Genomic DNA, 18,518 nt, shown 5'->3' on the forward strand with positions numbered 1-18,518 from the left:
AGAAAGCTGGATTCGCACTAAAGCATTGACTAAAATCTGTAAGGAGGAAAGAAAGAGAGAGAGAAAGAGAGAGAGAAAGGGAGAGAGAAAGGGAGAAAGAGAGAAGGGGTGAAAGAGAGAAAGAGAGAAAGAGAGAAAGAAAGGGAGAAAGGGAGAAAGGGAGAAAGGGAGAAAGGGAGAAAGAGAGAAAGGGAGAAAGGGAGAAAGGGAGAAGGGGTGAAAGAGAGAAAGAAAGAAATGGAAGGAAGAAAAAAGGAAGGAAGGAAGGAAAGGAAGGAAAGGAAGGAAGGAAGGAAAGGAAGGAAGGAAGGAAGGAAGGAAGGAAGGAAGGAAGGAAGGAAGGAAGGAAGGAAGGAAGGAAGGAAGGAAGGAAGGAAGGAAGGAAGGAAGGAAGGAAGGAAGGAGAAGTCAAAGTCGCAGTATCGGAGTGAAAGTAAGTGTTGCAGGGACTCTGGGGACACAGGGGACACGGAGAACACAAGGAGCATGGGGAAGGATCTGAGTTCAGCTTCGAACGGACTGTCAAATTCACACCAATTTGTCTTTAGGAAAGTCAAGGGCTATAGTAAATCTGCTTTCATTCCACTGTGGTGGCAACGTCCCGAGAGGTCTGCTCTGTCGGTTTTCCTTGTGTCCTCTCCCCGGTGGGTGTTTCTCTCGCCCAGGGTCCCGATGCTGGGGGCTCGGGGTGGGCAGGGACCACCCTCCCGCTGCCATGGAAACCGCTGCAGATGCAAATCAAAGTTTCAAAGACGGGTGCTGGGTAGCTCTGAGCTGGGGGGCAGCAGAGAGGGGAGCCGGACCGCCTGCCACCCCTCTCTCATCCCCTCATCGTTGGGGAGACTGCGGGAGAAGGATGGAGATGAGCAGCACAGGATGCGGGGTCGGCAGATGCCCGAGCGGAGATGGTTCTTGCCTTTTTTTGCCCTCCTGGGAGCTTGGCCCTCCTGGGGCCATCGCCCCCCGCATCCCTGTCCCTGCTCCTGGCCCCATTGATGCTCCGAGCCCCGACCAGGTCCCCCCACCCGCGGGACGGGGCCACTGCTTCTTTTTCGGGTGTAAGGGTAAAACTTGGGCAGTTTGCTCTCTGGTCCCCGTAACTTAGAAGAAAAAAAAAAAGAGTAAAAGGTAACTTCACCAGTTTAATTAAGGAGGGTTCTTGTACCTTCGGGGGGATCGCTCCATTTAACATGAAATATTCATGCAGGAGTTTTCCCGAGCTGCTCCGTTTAATCATTCCTGCAGCCAAAGAAGGGCTCTGTCTTTACACGTATGTAATTTGATTTTAATGTCCCCGCTTTTCCATCTGCACATGTCCAGAAGGTATGTCCTTGCGAGGAAGCCAGAGCAGGGAAACCGGCCGGGGATGCGCGGGTGCGGGGGCAGCCGGGGCTAACACCCCTGTCGGCTCCTGCCCGGCCACGGATGCTCTGGTGCAGGGGGGACCAGGACCCCTCAGCCCTCCTGGCTTCTTCCCGGCCAAGGATGCTCCGCTGCAGAGGAACCAGAACCCCTCCGCCCTCTCTCCTCCTTCCTGGCTGAGAATGCTCAGGTGCGAAGGACCAGGACCCCTCTTGCCCCTCAGCCTCTCCGTGGGATGTGCGGGATGGCCCGGGGGAGGCAGGCGCTCTCCGCACCCGCGGAGCCCTCCGCATCCTCCCGCGGAAGGTGGGGAGCTGCGGGTGCCCCCCCCGCTCAGGCTGTACCCTCGGCTTCTTTCTCTCCCCAAACCCCGCTGCTCCCCAAGCTGTTTCGCATTCAGCTGGGTGAATTACCGCAATTATATATTCCTATTTAAAAGAAAGAAAGGAGGAAAAAAAAAAAAGGCAGAAAACAAAACACACAGGGGGAAAAGAATGTGGCGTCGACTAATTTAAACCAGTTCAAGTGGAAGGGCTGTCAGTTCTTTAAGTAAATGATGCTGTGTTGATTCAGATGTTTCTCGCCGTAATTGCTGTCTGAGGGGGGACAGCCGAGGCTCAAACTGCAGCGAAAAAGCTTCGCAGGCTCCTGGCCACGCTGTCTGGATGTGGAAGAGGCTAAAAGGAAGGGGAAAAGACATTTAGCCCTGAAGTGATGAGACCCGCTCCCTACCCTGAATGTACCCCGGCAAACTTCTCTATCAATCACGCTTTTTATCGGGTGTCACCAGCTGGGGGTTTGGGAGAGAAGTGCATGTTAAATGATGCCATTAGGCTGTAGTGCAACAAGCAGGGACGAGGTAATTGGCAGCAATTCTCAGCCCCAGTCTGGTGACCTGTTAATCTGTTGCCACCAGCACTCAGCCGGGTTAAAAAGAAGGTCCAGAGTGGAGAGACCTGGACAGACCTGTTATCTCAGACCTGGCCAGCTCGTTAATCATCAAGAATTTGATGATTCTGGGGGAACCCCTGGTCTGTTCGATCAGATCTCTGCTCCATTTCCTGAATGTAAAATCTAGTCCGTGGTCTAACTTGTTCTCCCAGGTGGTTTTGGATCTTTTTCTCCCCTCTCCTCATCTGCATCAGGTAAGGCTTGGCCCGAGGCTGTTAGAGGGGCTCTGCAGAGCAGGGAACACTCTTCAGCAGCTCTTCCTTCGCAGCCAGAAAACAGCTGTGCAATTGGAAAGTTTGTGAGGGACATGCAGGCCTTCACCCTTCCAGAAATTTGGCTCACATAAACTTGTCTCCTCCATTCATAATAAACCAGGGAAGGAGTTGCTGTCCCACTCCTGCTGACAGGACACTTTGGGTGGAAGGTATTGTACAACCCTTGGATTCTGGACCAAACCTCCTCGGTGGCTGGATGTGTTAAAAAGAAACTTCAACAGCCTGAAAGCAACTGTTTAAAAACAACTCCTCCACAAGGTTGCTTTCTGTCTGAAACAACCTGCAGGCCCTTGGGTGGCTTAAAGGAAAACAGGTTTTTAACAGGTGCCTTGGAATCAGCGATGTTTTGAAGAGCTCAGGGTAAAAACTCCAACTCCTCTCTAAATTACAATTGTTTTACAGAAAGCGGTGATCGAATGGAACCCACAAAACCACCACCATCACGATGTTTTCTTTTTCAGCACTAAGCAAGGGACATAAGTGTCTTTATTTACTTTTACTGCAGCTTTCCAGTCTCCCTTTCTTTTATTTATGTATTTAAACCAGAAATGATTATCAGGAGTCCTCCCAAAAAATGATCTTGTGATTTCCATCACAAACAGAAAACATCAACAGCTGATAGGTTGTACACAAGGAGATTCAAGGTATTTTCCATTATTCATCAATATTTCAAGCAGGTAAGTTTAAGACTTTTTTCATTGCTATGAGCTGTTCTCTCTCACACATGCACACAGACAAGAGCTACTTTGGACACACTTGGGTTTGAGTCCAAATCAATGAATAAATTACACATATGGGTTTCATCGCTTCTATATTTGCTACACGTAAAAAACCAGCAAAAATGTTCATCTCATTAGTACGGACAATACAATATTGGAGGGGTCAAACATGAGAATGAAAGGAGTGTTCATTTTTCCTGTAATGTGACTAATGGCTGGCTGAACAACTGTGGTTTATACCAGAACTTTCCCTTAATATAGCATCCTTCTGCAGATCTTGTGAGGAAGCCCAAAATGTTAAAACACGACAGAATTAAAAATAACTCCCTTAAAATCTCTGCTATGAGGCCAGGCTGAGCGAGTTGGGGTTGTTCAGCCTGGAGAAGAGAAGGCTCTGGGGAGACTTTAGAGCAGCTTCCAGTACTGAAAGGGGCTGCGGGAAAGCTGAGGAGGGACTTTTTACAGGGGCCTGGAGTGACAGGACAAGGGAGAATGGTTTAAATTGGAAGGGGGAAGATTTAGATTAGACATTAGGAAGAAATTCTTCACAATGGGCATGGGGAGGCACTGCCCAGGTTGCCCAGAGCAGTGGTGGCTGCCCCATCCCTGGAGGTGTTCAAGGCCAGGTTGGATGGGGCTTGGAGCCCCTGATCCAGTGGGAGGTGTCCCTGCCCATGGTGGGGGGTGGTGGTGGGGGAACTGGATGTGCTTTAAAACCTTTTTGACCCAAACCATTCTATGGTTCTATGAAAAAGGCTAAATTGCACCCTTTGGAAGGTTCCATCTATGTGCATCTCACGACAGTATTTTAAGGCTGAAGAATTGCTTCTTTTTACAAGAAAAAGCTGTAATCCAGTAGCAACTGAACCATCCCTGTGCCTGTATGTGGCATATTTGGGGTCTACATTAAGGAGCTGTAAATCTACACATTCTAAAATAAAGGGTTTATATTTTATCTTAAAAATGAAGAACAGTAAATTCTGAAAGAGCCGTGCACATATTTACAGCCCTTGTTCCATACTAGTACTTTCTCTTAGTTCTTTAGGGTGACACAAAATGTCTTTTCCTGCCTATCCATTGTCACCACAGTTATTTATTCAAAATTGCTTTTCTGAATGGAGCCAACAGGTCAAACGTTGGAAACCTTTCCACTGCTGTGCCAGGGACAAGGTATGATTAAAAGGCAGCGAGTGAGCTTTACCTGGAAAAGGATGTGGCGAGCTGTGCAAAGCCTTTACCTGTCATTCTGAGAGTGGTAGGAAAGTCAGCTTTTTTGATGTTTCAATAAACAGGACTTACGTGTTGTGATAAATGAGTCTGTCTTGTGTCACCTTTACGTTCACTACTGGGATGCCGTGCAGGTGACCTTGTAGTGAGAGCCCTTTCAGCTAACGACACAGCAGAAACATCACTGGTGAGTTTACGGTGCTTAGGTTACAAGTATGTTCTCCCAATTCAACATTTCTATGGCTACTTGAGTCTAGAGCACTTTCTTTTAATTCTGCATGTGAATACAGTCTCTGATCCTTACATGGCCCAGAAAACCTCCTATATACCTCAAAGAGCTTTACCAATTATGCATCTCTTGGACCATTTCCATTCAAGGAGAACCTCTTTTAGAAATACCAACCCATTGCTAATTTGTACAGCCAGATATTTCCCCATGTGAAAGTTGGTGTGGTTCCTTTGTTTTTCTGTATATGACCACTTCTAAAGCCTGTCACTGCCACAGGGACACACACTCACTCACCGGTGATGCTCTTCAAGAACACAGAGCCTGATGTTAAACTCATTTCCTCAGCACGTGCAAACTCAGAACTTGACATTTCTGATCTTTTCCTTACTTAAACTCTATTTACCAGCTAAAGTGAGGTGTAAGGAGCAAGTTGGCAGACTGGAATTAAAATGACATTTATTCTAAAGAGGGACAACTGTGTGTAGTGGAAAGACAAGGTTTTTTCAGAGGAACTGGAGTCACAAACTCTGAGAAGACCTTATCGCAGCTCTCCAATACTTAAAGGGTGCTTATAAGAAGGATGGGGAAAAATCTTTCAGCAGGGCCTGTAGCAACAGGACAAGGGGTAGTTTAGACTAGTTATTAGAAAAATATTGGTTTTTTTTTTGCTGAGGGCAGTGAAACACTGGCCCAGGTTGCCCAGAGAGGTGGCAGATGCCTCGTGCCTGGAAACATTCAAGGTCAGGTTGGATGGAGCTCTGAGAAATCTGATTGAGTTGAAGGTGTCCCTGCTCACTGCAGGGGGGTTGGACTGCATAACCTTCATGGTCCCTTCCAACCCAACCAATTCTATGATTCTATGAAAACACGAGCATTTTACCAGGTTCTGGATCAACCCAGAGTAAACAAGGAAGAGAACATGAGCCCTGGTCCCCATGTATGCTGTGTATTTTGCCATGGCCTGTGATGCAGATCTGAGTGGCAGCCAAAGTCCCACCATGGCACTGAGCCCTGCTGAAGGTGATGCTCTCAGAGACTGCTACTGAGCTGGCCAAATCCCCAGCTGCCAGCCTCAGTCTGATGGAGAAATTTGGTTTATGCCAGCTGAAAATTTGACCCTGGGGTATGAAAACTGGGAATACCAACTTCAGAGTTAGAATATCTTGTAACGAAAAGTCCCTTTAGCCTCTGAGAAGAGGGGACCAAGCAGACCACCCTGCTTATGCCTGCCCTCCAATACTCTCTGGCAGAGAGTGTTACTCTCTCATTCACATAAAATAAGGAGGAGAGATGAATATCTGCTCATAGATATTTTCTAGCTAGCTTGACGAACCAGAAAGACAAATCTTTTGCTCTGTATTTGTGCAGCACCTAACACAGCAAAGTCCCGGTCCATTACTAGAGCTGCCAGGGACTTGTACAGCACAAATAAAAAGTACAAATGCTAGAGAGCTCCCAAACCTTTCATGTTATTTATGTACTAATCTGAACAGTGTGGGCCAGATTTTGATCTTAGTTATTCTGGAGTAAATGAGATACGGGTTTGGCCTTACATCCGTAAGATCTATAGTCAATCAGTGTTTCTAATGTGCTCATCACGGAAATATCTTGGCATTGTGTGGCTGGCCCACTTCAGTGTGACTAGAATAGCAGAGCATTACATTAAGCAAACAGAACAGTTTGATTTATAGATTTGTGGTAAGAATAGTTCAGTTTTCCAGGGTGTTCAATTTAATTAACATTCTCCAGGGAAAAAACTGCTATTGTTTCCCTAACCACATGCCTTCCAATACAAAATAAACTCTTGCTGGTGTGTATGTGCTGCTTAATTATCCTAAATGGTTCCTTTTGAAAGTTGTCTATTGACCTGCTTCTCCACTTCACAAGTGGAGCATATCCTATTCACTCAAGAGTGTGTATCTACCTGCACTTAGCAATAAAGAGGTACCAGATGAATTTTAAAGCTGCTAAAACAAGAATAAAACCTGCTGCATGCAGCATTCCCAAGTGGTATGTGTGAATAAGGCTGCAAGGGTAATTCATAAAAGCCAACTCAATCACAACGATACCTGTAAATCCTAATTCCAGACACTGTTAGATGTTTGCAGATGGCTGGGGATAACGCTACAGTGAGGGGCTGTGGCTCAGTGCTGCTAGGGTGTAAAGCAAGAGAATGGGGGACTGTCTATCTGTCTCATGGCAGGGAGTTGGAATTGGATGATCTTTAAGGTCCTTTCCAACTCAAACCATTCTATGATTCCATGTTTGGCCCACTTGAGTCCAAATCCTGCTGCCAATATTCACTCTGATCTGCTCCATGGTTTCGATGTGCTGATTTTCAGAGTGGCGAGCTGCAGTAAAAGCAGTTTTCAGGCACTCAGGTCACCCTTTGCTCACAGGGCTGTGTAAATCACACTGCCTTTCACATTAATGCAGGGTCTGACCTGCTGTCTCCATCTCCCAGGTGTTCTTGCTGCTTTTCAAGAGTGGCAGGACTCAGAAGAAGGAGATGGTGGATCTGTCTTGACTCCATTTATTCCAGCACTTAAGTGGAAACAGAACTGGGCCCAATGAGCATTGCAGTGTGGGATGACAGGAGGGTGAGTTTTCATGTAGTTGAGTCAGTAGTGAGAGCTGGCTGTAGCCGGCTCTGACTGAACACAATAAACAATTCCACTTACAACATGCTGTACTGTTTAAGGGCTCATGGATGCCAGTGGGAGTTTTGCCTGAATAGCAGGCAGATAACAGGTCCTTATTCTCTATCATGTTTCACGAAATATCACAGCCCCACATGTGGTGCAGAGGCAGATAATGAAGCGGTGGCGATAAGAGGGAGTCGAGGAGAGGTGAGCAGCGTGGTGGGGCAGTGCCACTGCCTCCCTGCTTCTGGAGGGCTGGTCCCTCCGAGGGAGAGTTCCCATCTGGAGCCATCTGAAAGATGCTCTGTGGACGGCGTTGCACAGGCCAGGGAAACTAGACAATTAAGCCCTAGAAAATAAAGATTAATGCTTTAAAGTAAATTACATTGTTACAACGATTGCCTTTAGGTTTAACATCTATTCGTCTCTGGCACTGTCTCTCCATTATTTTTATTTTTCAATGACACCGTCTTATATTTTTTTGCCTTTTATGTAAAAAAGAGAAAGTTTATAAGTGTTTTTCTCTGCTGTGCAGTGTACAAGTAATTTATTGAATGGGCTCAGAAGACAAGATACGTTGCTCTCCTCCTGCAGTACTGGTGCTTCAAATGTAAAGCAACAGGTTAAAATATATTCATATGCTCATTTGTAAGGTATTGAAGAATAAAACTTATCAAAACAACCAGCAGATTTCTTCCTAATATTATTATATACTGTTTTCATAAATGTGGAGACAGCTTTTCTGAGAAGCATATTTTAAACACGTCTAAATTATATTGAGAGTCAAGGCCCAATTTGGTAACAAGCTGTGAGACATCAAGGGTTCTCTTAATGAAGAATTCACGCTGGAAAAATGTATGTCATAAGACATATGAATAGATGCCTCCATGATTACTAACCCTTTGCTTCCCATGCCTTGATTTATGGTTTAATGTACATCCAGAGAAGATGATTCAGCTGAAGTCCTTGACTCCAAATCGCCATTTGGGTCTCTCCGCTAGCACACAGATCTCTGAAACAAAGCGGCATCAGCAAAGATGCCTGAGGTTTGATTTGAATTTTGCTTTAGTTGACTGATACTATTTATACCCTGGGCTAATCAGAACCAGGGCTGTTTCATCATACTAAATGTCAGGAAAAATATATCATATGCATCAAGGGAGAAATCTTGGCCCCACTGAAGTCAATGGCAAAACTCCCATTGATTTCATTGGGGCCAGGATTTCACCCTGAATAAAAACTCATGTTTTATGCGCAGTATAAATGGCAATGGGTTTTTCTGTGAGTGTTTCTAAGAACTGTTTTGGAGAAAAATATATTACTGAAGTACAGTTACATATTTGTTTAACCTTTATAGAGCAGCTGATGTTTTCACAAGCAGCGCAAAGACATTTAAGTGGAGTACCTCAAGGTTGAGCATGCATGATATGCAACTAGGCAGCTATTAGAAGACGCAAATGAATGCTCTTTGATACCTTCAAACACAATTTCGCTAATAAGCTCTCGGGTTTGCATCTGGATTGTCCAAATGTGAATATTTGTCCTTCCTGTTGACGTAATAGCTCACCAGGATTCCAGTGCAACGGATGTAATATATTTGATTTGATGAACCTGTTGGACACAAGCAGGAGCTTTCAGTTGTCTCTCTGTCTTGCTCCCACACTAACTGAGGGCAGCCCCATGGTCTGCAAGGCTCGTTGGGCTGGAGCAGCCATGGAGAAGATCTGCTGTCTTTGGGACTGCCCTCAGCACAGGAGGTGGACAATGTCACTGTAGGCTTTGAGCATCTTCAGAAAGGTTTGGGAAAGCCCTCTGCTCTGGATGTATTTTTCTTTTAAATCAAAGGATTCTTGTCTTTCTTTATTAGCGCTGCAAATGAGCAAAGTGTTAGGATTTATAAGCTTCCATATTTGTAGAAGTCACATTCTGCTGAGGCAATTCACAAGCAGAAAAAATAGGCTTGTTTTCACTGGCTAATTAGTACATGGTGCGTATTTCTTCAGCTGTGTACTTCATACTTTGAAAAATATCATGAGATCAAGGAACTAACTTTGCATTCCAGTCAAAAGAAGAGCCAGTGGGAAAAAAAACGCTATGTGAACAACTTTCAGGGACTGGAAAGCACCGCGTTCCCACTTAAAAGTGCTTTGAAAAGATATGTTTTGTTCAACGAATCTTACTTCTTTTAACCAAAGCCATAAATCTGGTGTACAAAATGTTTCCTTGTTTTGACCGGATCTATTCAAACTGATTAATTTTTCACAGTTTTGCCTGCTGCCCATCCTACACAGACACCGTCGGTTCGTGAAGTACTTAGGTTTCCTGCAAGTTTAGAATGGGTCCCTTCCAAGTATTCACTTAGTCTGATCTTGTTTAAATTATGTGAATGGACAAAATTATAGTCTTTGATGATATGTTGCAAAAACATTTAATCTCTTTTGTTTTTGGCTTTCCTTTGACTGGTGCAAGAAACAAAGCATGGGAAAACAGGCAAATCATGACTTATGGGTGAATGGCTAGTCACATTTGGAGCTAATTTGTTTTTCAAACATTTATTCTTCCTAAGAAATAATTTCTCCAAAAGAATAGCTCCTGGAAGTGAATATAGCATTGGTTGAAGAAAAGGAAAACACGACATTTGATGTAGTCACCCTGATTAAGGTCCTATCCAATTAGGTTTAACAAGACAGGGATAGAGAAACATCCTAAAATATACTGAGGAGAGGAAAATATTAAAGAACAAAGAAGTCTCTGGTCTCGAAGGACCAAGGAAAAGAATTTCAAACCATGTTGATGAATCAGTGTAACCACAACTTGATGGAGAGACAAAAATGGGATAAGTCTGGCTCTGAGGGTTGGTGTTGAGACTGAAAAAGCAAGCAAAAATATAAATCGTTTTGCTTCTATACCACTAACTTGACTCCCTAAATCCGTTAGTCATAATCATATAAGAGTTATTGAACACGTCTTCTCTGGAACAAACTGGTGGTCTCAATACCTGCTTTAGGAGACATATGACAGTATTCAAACAAAGCAAGATTTTTTACTTGGCATTGTTGTTGGGCATCTCTATAGGAAGGCCAAAGGACTGGCGGAGGAAGCAAATAACAGTAAAAAAATCCCTGCAACCATGTTAGTTATTATTATTATTAATTCACAAGAGGAAATTGTACAATTGTCTAAGGATGGCAGCAATTATACAGCCAAATGGGATTCCTGTAAGGCAGGGCTGAAATGCGGGATGCAGGCTGTGGTTGGATTAGGAAAGCATCTGTGGCCTCTGCTAACTTGGCTAAGAGAGCAGGGATTGAACTAGGGCTGTCAGTGCTTTAGAGCTAAAAGGTTCTAAGGCAGCAGCCAAGGGCTGTGGCAGCTCCCACCCCATGTGGAGATGCACATGGCAGGGAGGACACATGCTCACCCATGGGTTATATCCTTCCTTATGGTTTGGCTCTAGCAGTTCAAATCTCTTGTATGGCAACTCCTCCAGAGAACACCACACCAGGCAAAACTGTGAGTTGGCTAAGGTTGAGCAAATGCCATGTAGCAAGCAGTGGTCATAGTTCCTGTCTTCTGCCCTGGCCCAGGCAGGGGCTGATAACACATCCTCACCAGTGTAAGGAGTAGGTATACCTTTGCTTTTCTGTCTTCTCTGGATGAGCAGAATGGAAATCATGAGGTCCATCACTCCTATCCCCCTTGTGATCACTTCAACAGTGTTTGAAAATAGGATTGTCACCAATTCATGGTAAGGATTAGAATATAACACTTCATCATTCCTATGTTGGCCCTAAGGTGGTAATTTAAACGAGTTTTGTATTCTGTGCTGATTTACGGCGGCTAAATTAATGTAATAAAACTTCCCAGGCCCTTTTCATGTGTATTATTGATAAAAACACTCACTAAAAGAAATGCGAAAATCCATCTTTGTGAGCTTTAATACTCGATGGTGGCATCTGTTTTCCATTTAACAAGCTGACTGAAATGAGTGTAACTACAAAAAACTCAAACAGCCAAATGTGTACATATCATTGCACAAAAAACCGGTGGTTTCATCACTCACTGATAATCAGCCCTGATTTATTTGAAAAGACTTGGAGGGCCTGACTTCACTTCTCACCCAGGGCTTGAGTTCAGCGGGAGTTTTCCTTAGGCAGGGTCTTCAAGATATGACCCAGACATATCCATTTGCAACAACAACCACTGGAAAGGACTTTGTACGTTGTAATAGCAGAACGAATCAGGAGGATTTAAGTTTCCACTCAGTGCTTTGACATATTTTTAGGACAACTGCTAAGTGAGTACAAATATCTTTTGCACTACCTTATGACAAAATGACCCATTTATGGAATGACACCACTTATGGATGTGGAAAAACTACCTTTTATCATACATCATGCATAAAGACTGCATAAAAGATTAAAGACTGAAGATATCTGAAAACAAGAGAGTCTGCAATGCATTATTCAACATCACAGAAATACAGTGTGCTGGTAAAGAAGAGTCTCTGGAAGTTGGCTGGGTTGTTGGTATCACTAAGAACACTTGAGTTGTGATGGCCGGGCTGGTGTTTGTGCTCAGAGAGGACTTAAAAGAGATGCTGCACTTATTCTGTATTACATATAACTTTGTGAGTGAATTCATTGCCGACACACAAATAGAACAGCACAACTATAAGGTAAATAATCTCTCTCTGCATGGTGAAGGAATACCTACAGCTCAATAAAGCACAAATCCAGTTCGTTATCTCCAAGAGTTTCGCAGAAAAAGAACTGGTGCAGCTCAGATTTAAAGCATGGGCAAGTAAGGGCAAAAAATATGACTGCTGCCCCTTCTTCACCTGATGCAACAGTTGAGCTAAGTCTAGAGCTTTTGCTATTCCCCTTGCTCCCCTGCACTAGTGCCTCGCCAGCATAAAAAACACCTAATTGCATAACAACATGGTCTGAATGCTTTATTGGAACTATTTCTTGGTGTAATTTGCACAAAATTGTGCTGACTTCTTACTCACACAACCATTATGGTACAACCAAGGCAAACTCCACGCCATATTTTTCAGTCAGGCAATGGTAGCAACATCATCCCTGGGTGCTGCAGTGGGATGTTCACCATCTCAAAACAGGGCTTGGAAGCCTGGGCCAATGACCAATGCATGTAGTTAGGATGCGCCCCTAAGTGATTCCTCGGCTGTTCCTAATGATGTTTCTTTTGGGTACCTGCCATTTTCAGTGCTGCTTATTATGCAAAACCCCAGCTGTATGTCTGTGGAACATAATAGGGCCAGATCCTTAGGAATTTTGGACCTGCAGCCTTCGATGAGACTTGGGGGGGTTATCCAGGCTCAGAAGACATTCATCAGGTCATTTCCACAAATAAATCCTCCACCATCTGCCTCATCCCACACCCTCTGAAGCCAGTGGGAGTCCAACCAGATAATTCAAAAGAAATTGGCCCAGGACTCACCTAAAAAGGCACCTGTTCCTCACTGCATAAAGTGATAAGTGGCAAAGGTTTGTTTTTTAATTGGACACTTAATACCAGCTTTGGCAGGTGATTAAACCGTGATTTACTTCCAAGGGAGATAAGCAAATTTCTAAGGAATTCTGGATAGGTGATTTAACAGCATGGTAATTATAGAGAGACATTTTTTGGAAGAACTAGGCAAATTAAGGGAGAATCAGACATAAATAAAGGAGTTATTTTTCTTCCTTCACTCAGAAGACTACAGGAGATTAGGAAATTACAAAAAAAAAATAGTGCAGTGTTTAAGTAGTTAGAAAATAAGAGATTCTGAGTGGACATAAAAATTACCTGACAAAGGTTTAATAAGGAACCAACCAGGAATGTATTTCCGCTCCAGCTGAAACAGAAGTGGCCAGTGCTATCAGAACATCAATGTATACAAACCAAACAATACAGCTTAACTCTCTCCCATGGGTGAAATAAAGAGGCATGAAGTAGGGACTTGTCAGTCATTGAGACCTTTATTAATTGGAACTGCAATTTAAAGAGTGTGGGTTCTAGTGCTTGAAAATAGGAAGCTGCAACATTCCAATAAGAAAGCAAACATTTCATTGCATGAAAAGCAAGATTATAATTCAGAGGGATTGCAATGAGATCTGGAACACAAATAAAGCACTTCTGCGTTTTACATAATAAAAATATAATATTGTCAAGTGTTGTATTAAAATTCTCTGACTGATATTGGAGCAAATATGCAATGAGGAAAGAGAACAACAGTTCAGATTGATCAAAGTTTCAAGCTCCACACTTGCCTGGTCAAAGAGTGGGTTTCATCTTCCACACGTGCCTGGCTTCACAGGATTTGAGATGCAGCTTCACCAATGCTGAGTACAGGAGGATGACTTCCCTGATTCTGCAGGCCACACTGTTTCTGATACCATTTTTACTAGTTCAAGCAATTCCCTTGTCTCCCTGTGGGTTTTACTGCTAATGGAATAATTTCTACTGTGTTTTCCGCAATTTTTTGCTAACACGTGCTCATTGAGGGTGAAAAGTACTTACAGCCGCAGACACAACTCATACGAGTTTTCTGTCTGTCTCCTGGTGGTTCTAAGTCAACCATTATTCCACCTGAAAAATAAATATATCTTCTTTGTCCGTTCCTTGGGAATACCAAAAGGAAAAGAGCAGCATCCTGTGTGTTTTGTGTGACTAGGTCAAAAGCAGTAGTAATTATACAATAAAAGCTCGGAAAGGCAGTATTTCAGAACAAGGTGTTTCAAGGCAACAGCTTCAGTCATAAGAATGACAATGGTATTTATTGCAGGAAATCCCTTGCAAGAAAAATATCTGCCTATTACAGACAGCAATAAAGCAAAAATTTTGCCTTGAGCATATTTCTTCCTAAGGCAGATCAGTAAATATCTGAGCTGCAGAAACACTGAAATACCTGGAAGTGGTAAGAATTTACAGTTCTACAAAAACGTTGTCAACAATATGTGTAGGTGCTTTAGAGATAAGCAGGTATTTACCAAAGATTTATGGATTTTGTTATTCTGTGACATCATAAAATGTGGGAAATCTGAGTGCACAAATGTTTGGTGAGCAGAAGACTCTTCTTAGACTATTAAGCTGTGCTATCCATCATTCCTAAGGTTATTTCCTTGAAAGGTCTTGGAAAAGGTGTTGTATATCACAAATAGCCTATGACCTCAGAGTCAGACTGTGAGCACCTTTTACTCCATTAGTGGTTGAAGTTAATACTATTCGTTTTTTTCAAAACAAGGTAATTATTCTGAGGATTGAAACACTTTTTCTTTTTTTTCCCCCAGACTGAAGCCATGACCTCAACATTGTGATAATGTTAGTGTTGGCAATCGACCTTATTTCTTAGATTGATGATTCATCATGCATTCATTACATGTGATTTTCTTTTGTATAACACATTAAATGCACTAATTTAAAACGTTTTGAAGGGAAATTCAGCCACAGTCCTTTACTGCTTTCATGCAACATGTTTCCACTCTTCACTGATCTTGCTGAAGTCTGGATTTTACCTTTAAATTTCATAGCTATATGATATCCAGTGATATTAAATGGGGCACATAAGGATGCTCATATTGTGGAGCTCATGTTAGCTGCTTTTATTTGTTGCATTGCCCTGAAAACACATTAGACTCAGTGGTCCAAGATCAATGGTCCATGGAACTGTCAGAGTGAGGAGGGCCAGGAAGATGATTTGAGGGCTGGAGCACCTCCTGGTTGAGGAAAGGCTGAGAGAATTGGGGTTGTTCAGCCTGGAGAAGAGGGGACACCTTAGAGCAGCTTCCAGTACTTAAAGGGACTCCAGGAAAGCTGAGGAGGCGCTCTTGATCAAGGAGTTCAGGAATAGGACAAAGATGAAAGAGGGAAGATTGGGATGAGATCTTGGGAAGAAATGTTTTCCTGTGAGGGTGGGAAGGCCCTGGCACAGGTTGCCCAGAGCAGTGGTGGCTGTCCTGTCCCTGGAGGTGTTCAAGGCCAGGTTGGATGGGGCTTGGTGCAACCTGATCCAGTGGGAGGTGTCCCTGCCCATGGCAGGGGATGGGACTGCATGGGCTTTAAGATCTCTTTGAACCCAAACCATTCCAGGATTCGATCAGAAAGGGCTGTGGAAATTAAATAAAGTACAGTGAGGCAATTTGGATAGGTATCCCTGGAGGTGATCTGTCCATTCATAAGTCCTTCTGTGTTCTATGTTGCTTCTTGTCCTTTCCCTTTCTCCTTTTCGATGGACCTGGCCTGGCAATATCTGTCATCTCAAAATGCTCAAGTGGAAATTGGGACATGGATCTCCTGTCGGAACCACAACCAGGATGCATTGGCCTGGGAGCCTTGTCCTGGGTAGGGTGAAGGGGCAGGGAAGGTGAAAAAGAAATGGAAGAAGAAATTACTGGAGAGATCAATCTGTGTGGAGATTTCGGGGTGGTTTCTCTGTTCGTTTCATGGAAAAGGACACCAGGAGTAAAGAAATATCTTTATTGCTGGAAAACATCTGAAAAATGAAGCAGCAGAGAAACCAATCAGCACAGAGGAATTGCAGCGGCCAACGAGAATGGAGGGATTTGCATACCCAGAGTGAAGCTGCTGGGAAAGAGCTGCAAAGGGATTATGCAAATCCCTGATTGGGTGAGCGGTGGCTGATTGCCAGAGCAGGGGGATGCACGAACTGCTCTGTACCTGGGCAATGATTATGCAAATTACACATCCACAGCCAGAGAGCAGGGCAATTGGCTAAATGAGAAAAACTCTGGTTATGCATCAGTAAATGTGCAGCGTTCAGCACTCGGACGATCACACTGTGCTTGGTACAGAATAAACATGAGTGTACAGCTCTGCCATCCCTCACACAGCTCTGAAGGATCCAGCTAATGTTTGGCTTCTGGGGTGGCGACTGAACATATCTAGGAAGCAGAGGTAAATGTTTGGACGCACATTTTAATTTACTGTGAGCCTGACATCAATGGCATAAGAAAATAGGAGCCTGGAAAAAAACTTCTCCATGCTGCCTGCAGTTTTCTAACCCCAAGGAAATTTGACTGTTGGTCAAAGCAAGGGTGCACTTGCACAGTGAACGGGCTCTGCTCTGAACTTTTCAGTACAAATGGGGAAGATCTAGAAGGGCTGGAGATGTAATTAATAAGTCTGATTTTTAATATTTACTCTGTGATTTTTTAGGGGTGCAATGTCATCTAGATTTGTAAGAAGATAAAGTCATTCCCCTGACACAGATTCATAGAATGTCCTGAGTTGGAAGGCACCCACAAGGCTCATTGAATCCAACTCCTGTCCCTGCATGGACAACCCTGATATTCATACTGTGGGTCTGAGGGCGTTGTCCAAATGCTTCTGGAATATTGTCAGGCTTGGTGCCGTCACTGCTTCCCTGGAAGCTGTTCCAGTGCTCCACCACCCTCTGTGGGAAGAACCTTTTCCTAATGCCCAACCTAACCCTCCCCTGGCATCTTCCTGCCATTCCCTCAGGTCCTGTCATTGGTCACTGGAGAGAAGAGCTCAGTGCCTGCTCCTCCTGCTCCCCTTATGAAGAAGCTGTAGAGCACGATGAGGTCTCCCCTAAGCCTCCTCTTCTCCAGGCTGAACAGACCAAGTGATTTTAGCTGCTCTTCATACAGCTTCCCCTCTAAACCCTTCACCAAATCACGTACAAAAATATTCATATTCAGAAGTTTCTTTTCATTGTTTTTTATTCCAGTGTGTACAATTATGTGCCCATATGTGCACAATCCAGCATCGGTTCGCAAATCCCACATAATAATATCTTACTATAATTTAATTTTGTTCTGAACAGTCTTTAATGTTTTCAGGAGCTTCTCACAAAAGGAATCTCATTCCCATGGATGCTTAAGCCTTAAACACCTCTATAATTCTCACTGAAAGTGTTGGAAAGACATGACTCAGAAATCCTGGAAAATACACCAATTATATTGTACAATTAATTGCAGGATGGCATTATGACTCCAGTTTCCATAGCTTGCTGGCAGATGGGTGATTCAGATTCCAAGGTAATGGGTCCAGTTTGAAAATAGAATGTAACTTAGCAATAGCTGGACATACAGGAAGGAAAACAGAAAATTGTTCATCTCCTCTTGTGGCACAATGCGAGATCCCACTGAACTCCTTGGTGATGAGTTCAGGTATGCAGTGCCAGCTACTCAGTCACACAAATCAGTTCATCACTATATCAGGACTACCAGCCAATTTCCTTGTAAAGCCCATGCCAGGGAGGAAAAGAGTTACAAAAACCTCCATGAAGCTTTTCCCGCTGAATTTTCTCCCTAATTATTCCCCTGGGTGGGCAGAACCTGCTTCTGTGTGTTACAGGTTATTTGGGATATTGACAAATGTTGTTAGTCTTGGGGGACCAATTAGTTTTAACAGAGGCTCCACTGAAAATCAAGGAATGAGGCCAAATATTATTCCAGTGAAACCCAGTGAGAGATTACATCTGGGAAAAAGAAAGGGGTATAGAATCATAGAATGGTTTAGGTTGGAAGGGACCTTAAAACCCATCCAGTTCCAGCCACTCTACCATGGGCAGGGACACCTCCCACTGCATCAGGTTGCCCTAAACCTCATCCAACCTGGCCTTGAAAACCTCCAGGGCTAGAGGACAACACAGTGATATCAATGGGAAACTCCACCCCGTACACCCCACAGAAATGCTGATCTTTGACAATGTCATCTCTAGGTTTGACCCGCAGCCTGAGGATTCTGTGGGATAAACATATTAGCTCAGATTTTCTCTCCTTCACGCTGGTTACACCAGTTTCATTCGTATAATTAAAGATAGAATTTGGTCTCACTCTTTTATATAATCACTGTGACTTCACCCTGCCTTTCTCATGCCACAAAATGCCAAATTTACAAATCTTTTGAATACCTCCAGGGAAGGAGAATCCACCTGTCACAATATATCCCGAGGGAGGACACCCCCTCTCCCCCCATCATTACATGAATGTCAAAATCCAGTTTAAATAAAATATTGTCCTTGAAACACACTGTGATTAATTTTTTAATCTGATCTATAGGTTTAGTGTTTGTGAATTTAGACTACCAATATAGCCCCTAGAAGGCCAGGGATGGACAAAAA

Source organism: Phaenicophaeus curvirostris, chromosome 9 (assembly GCF_032191515.1).
Source record: "Phaenicophaeus curvirostris isolate KB17595 chromosome 9, BPBGC_Pcur_1.0, whole genome shotgun sequence".
Taxonomy (NCBI): domain Eukaryota; kingdom Metazoa; phylum Chordata; class Aves; order Cuculiformes; family Cuculidae; genus Phaenicophaeus; species Phaenicophaeus curvirostris.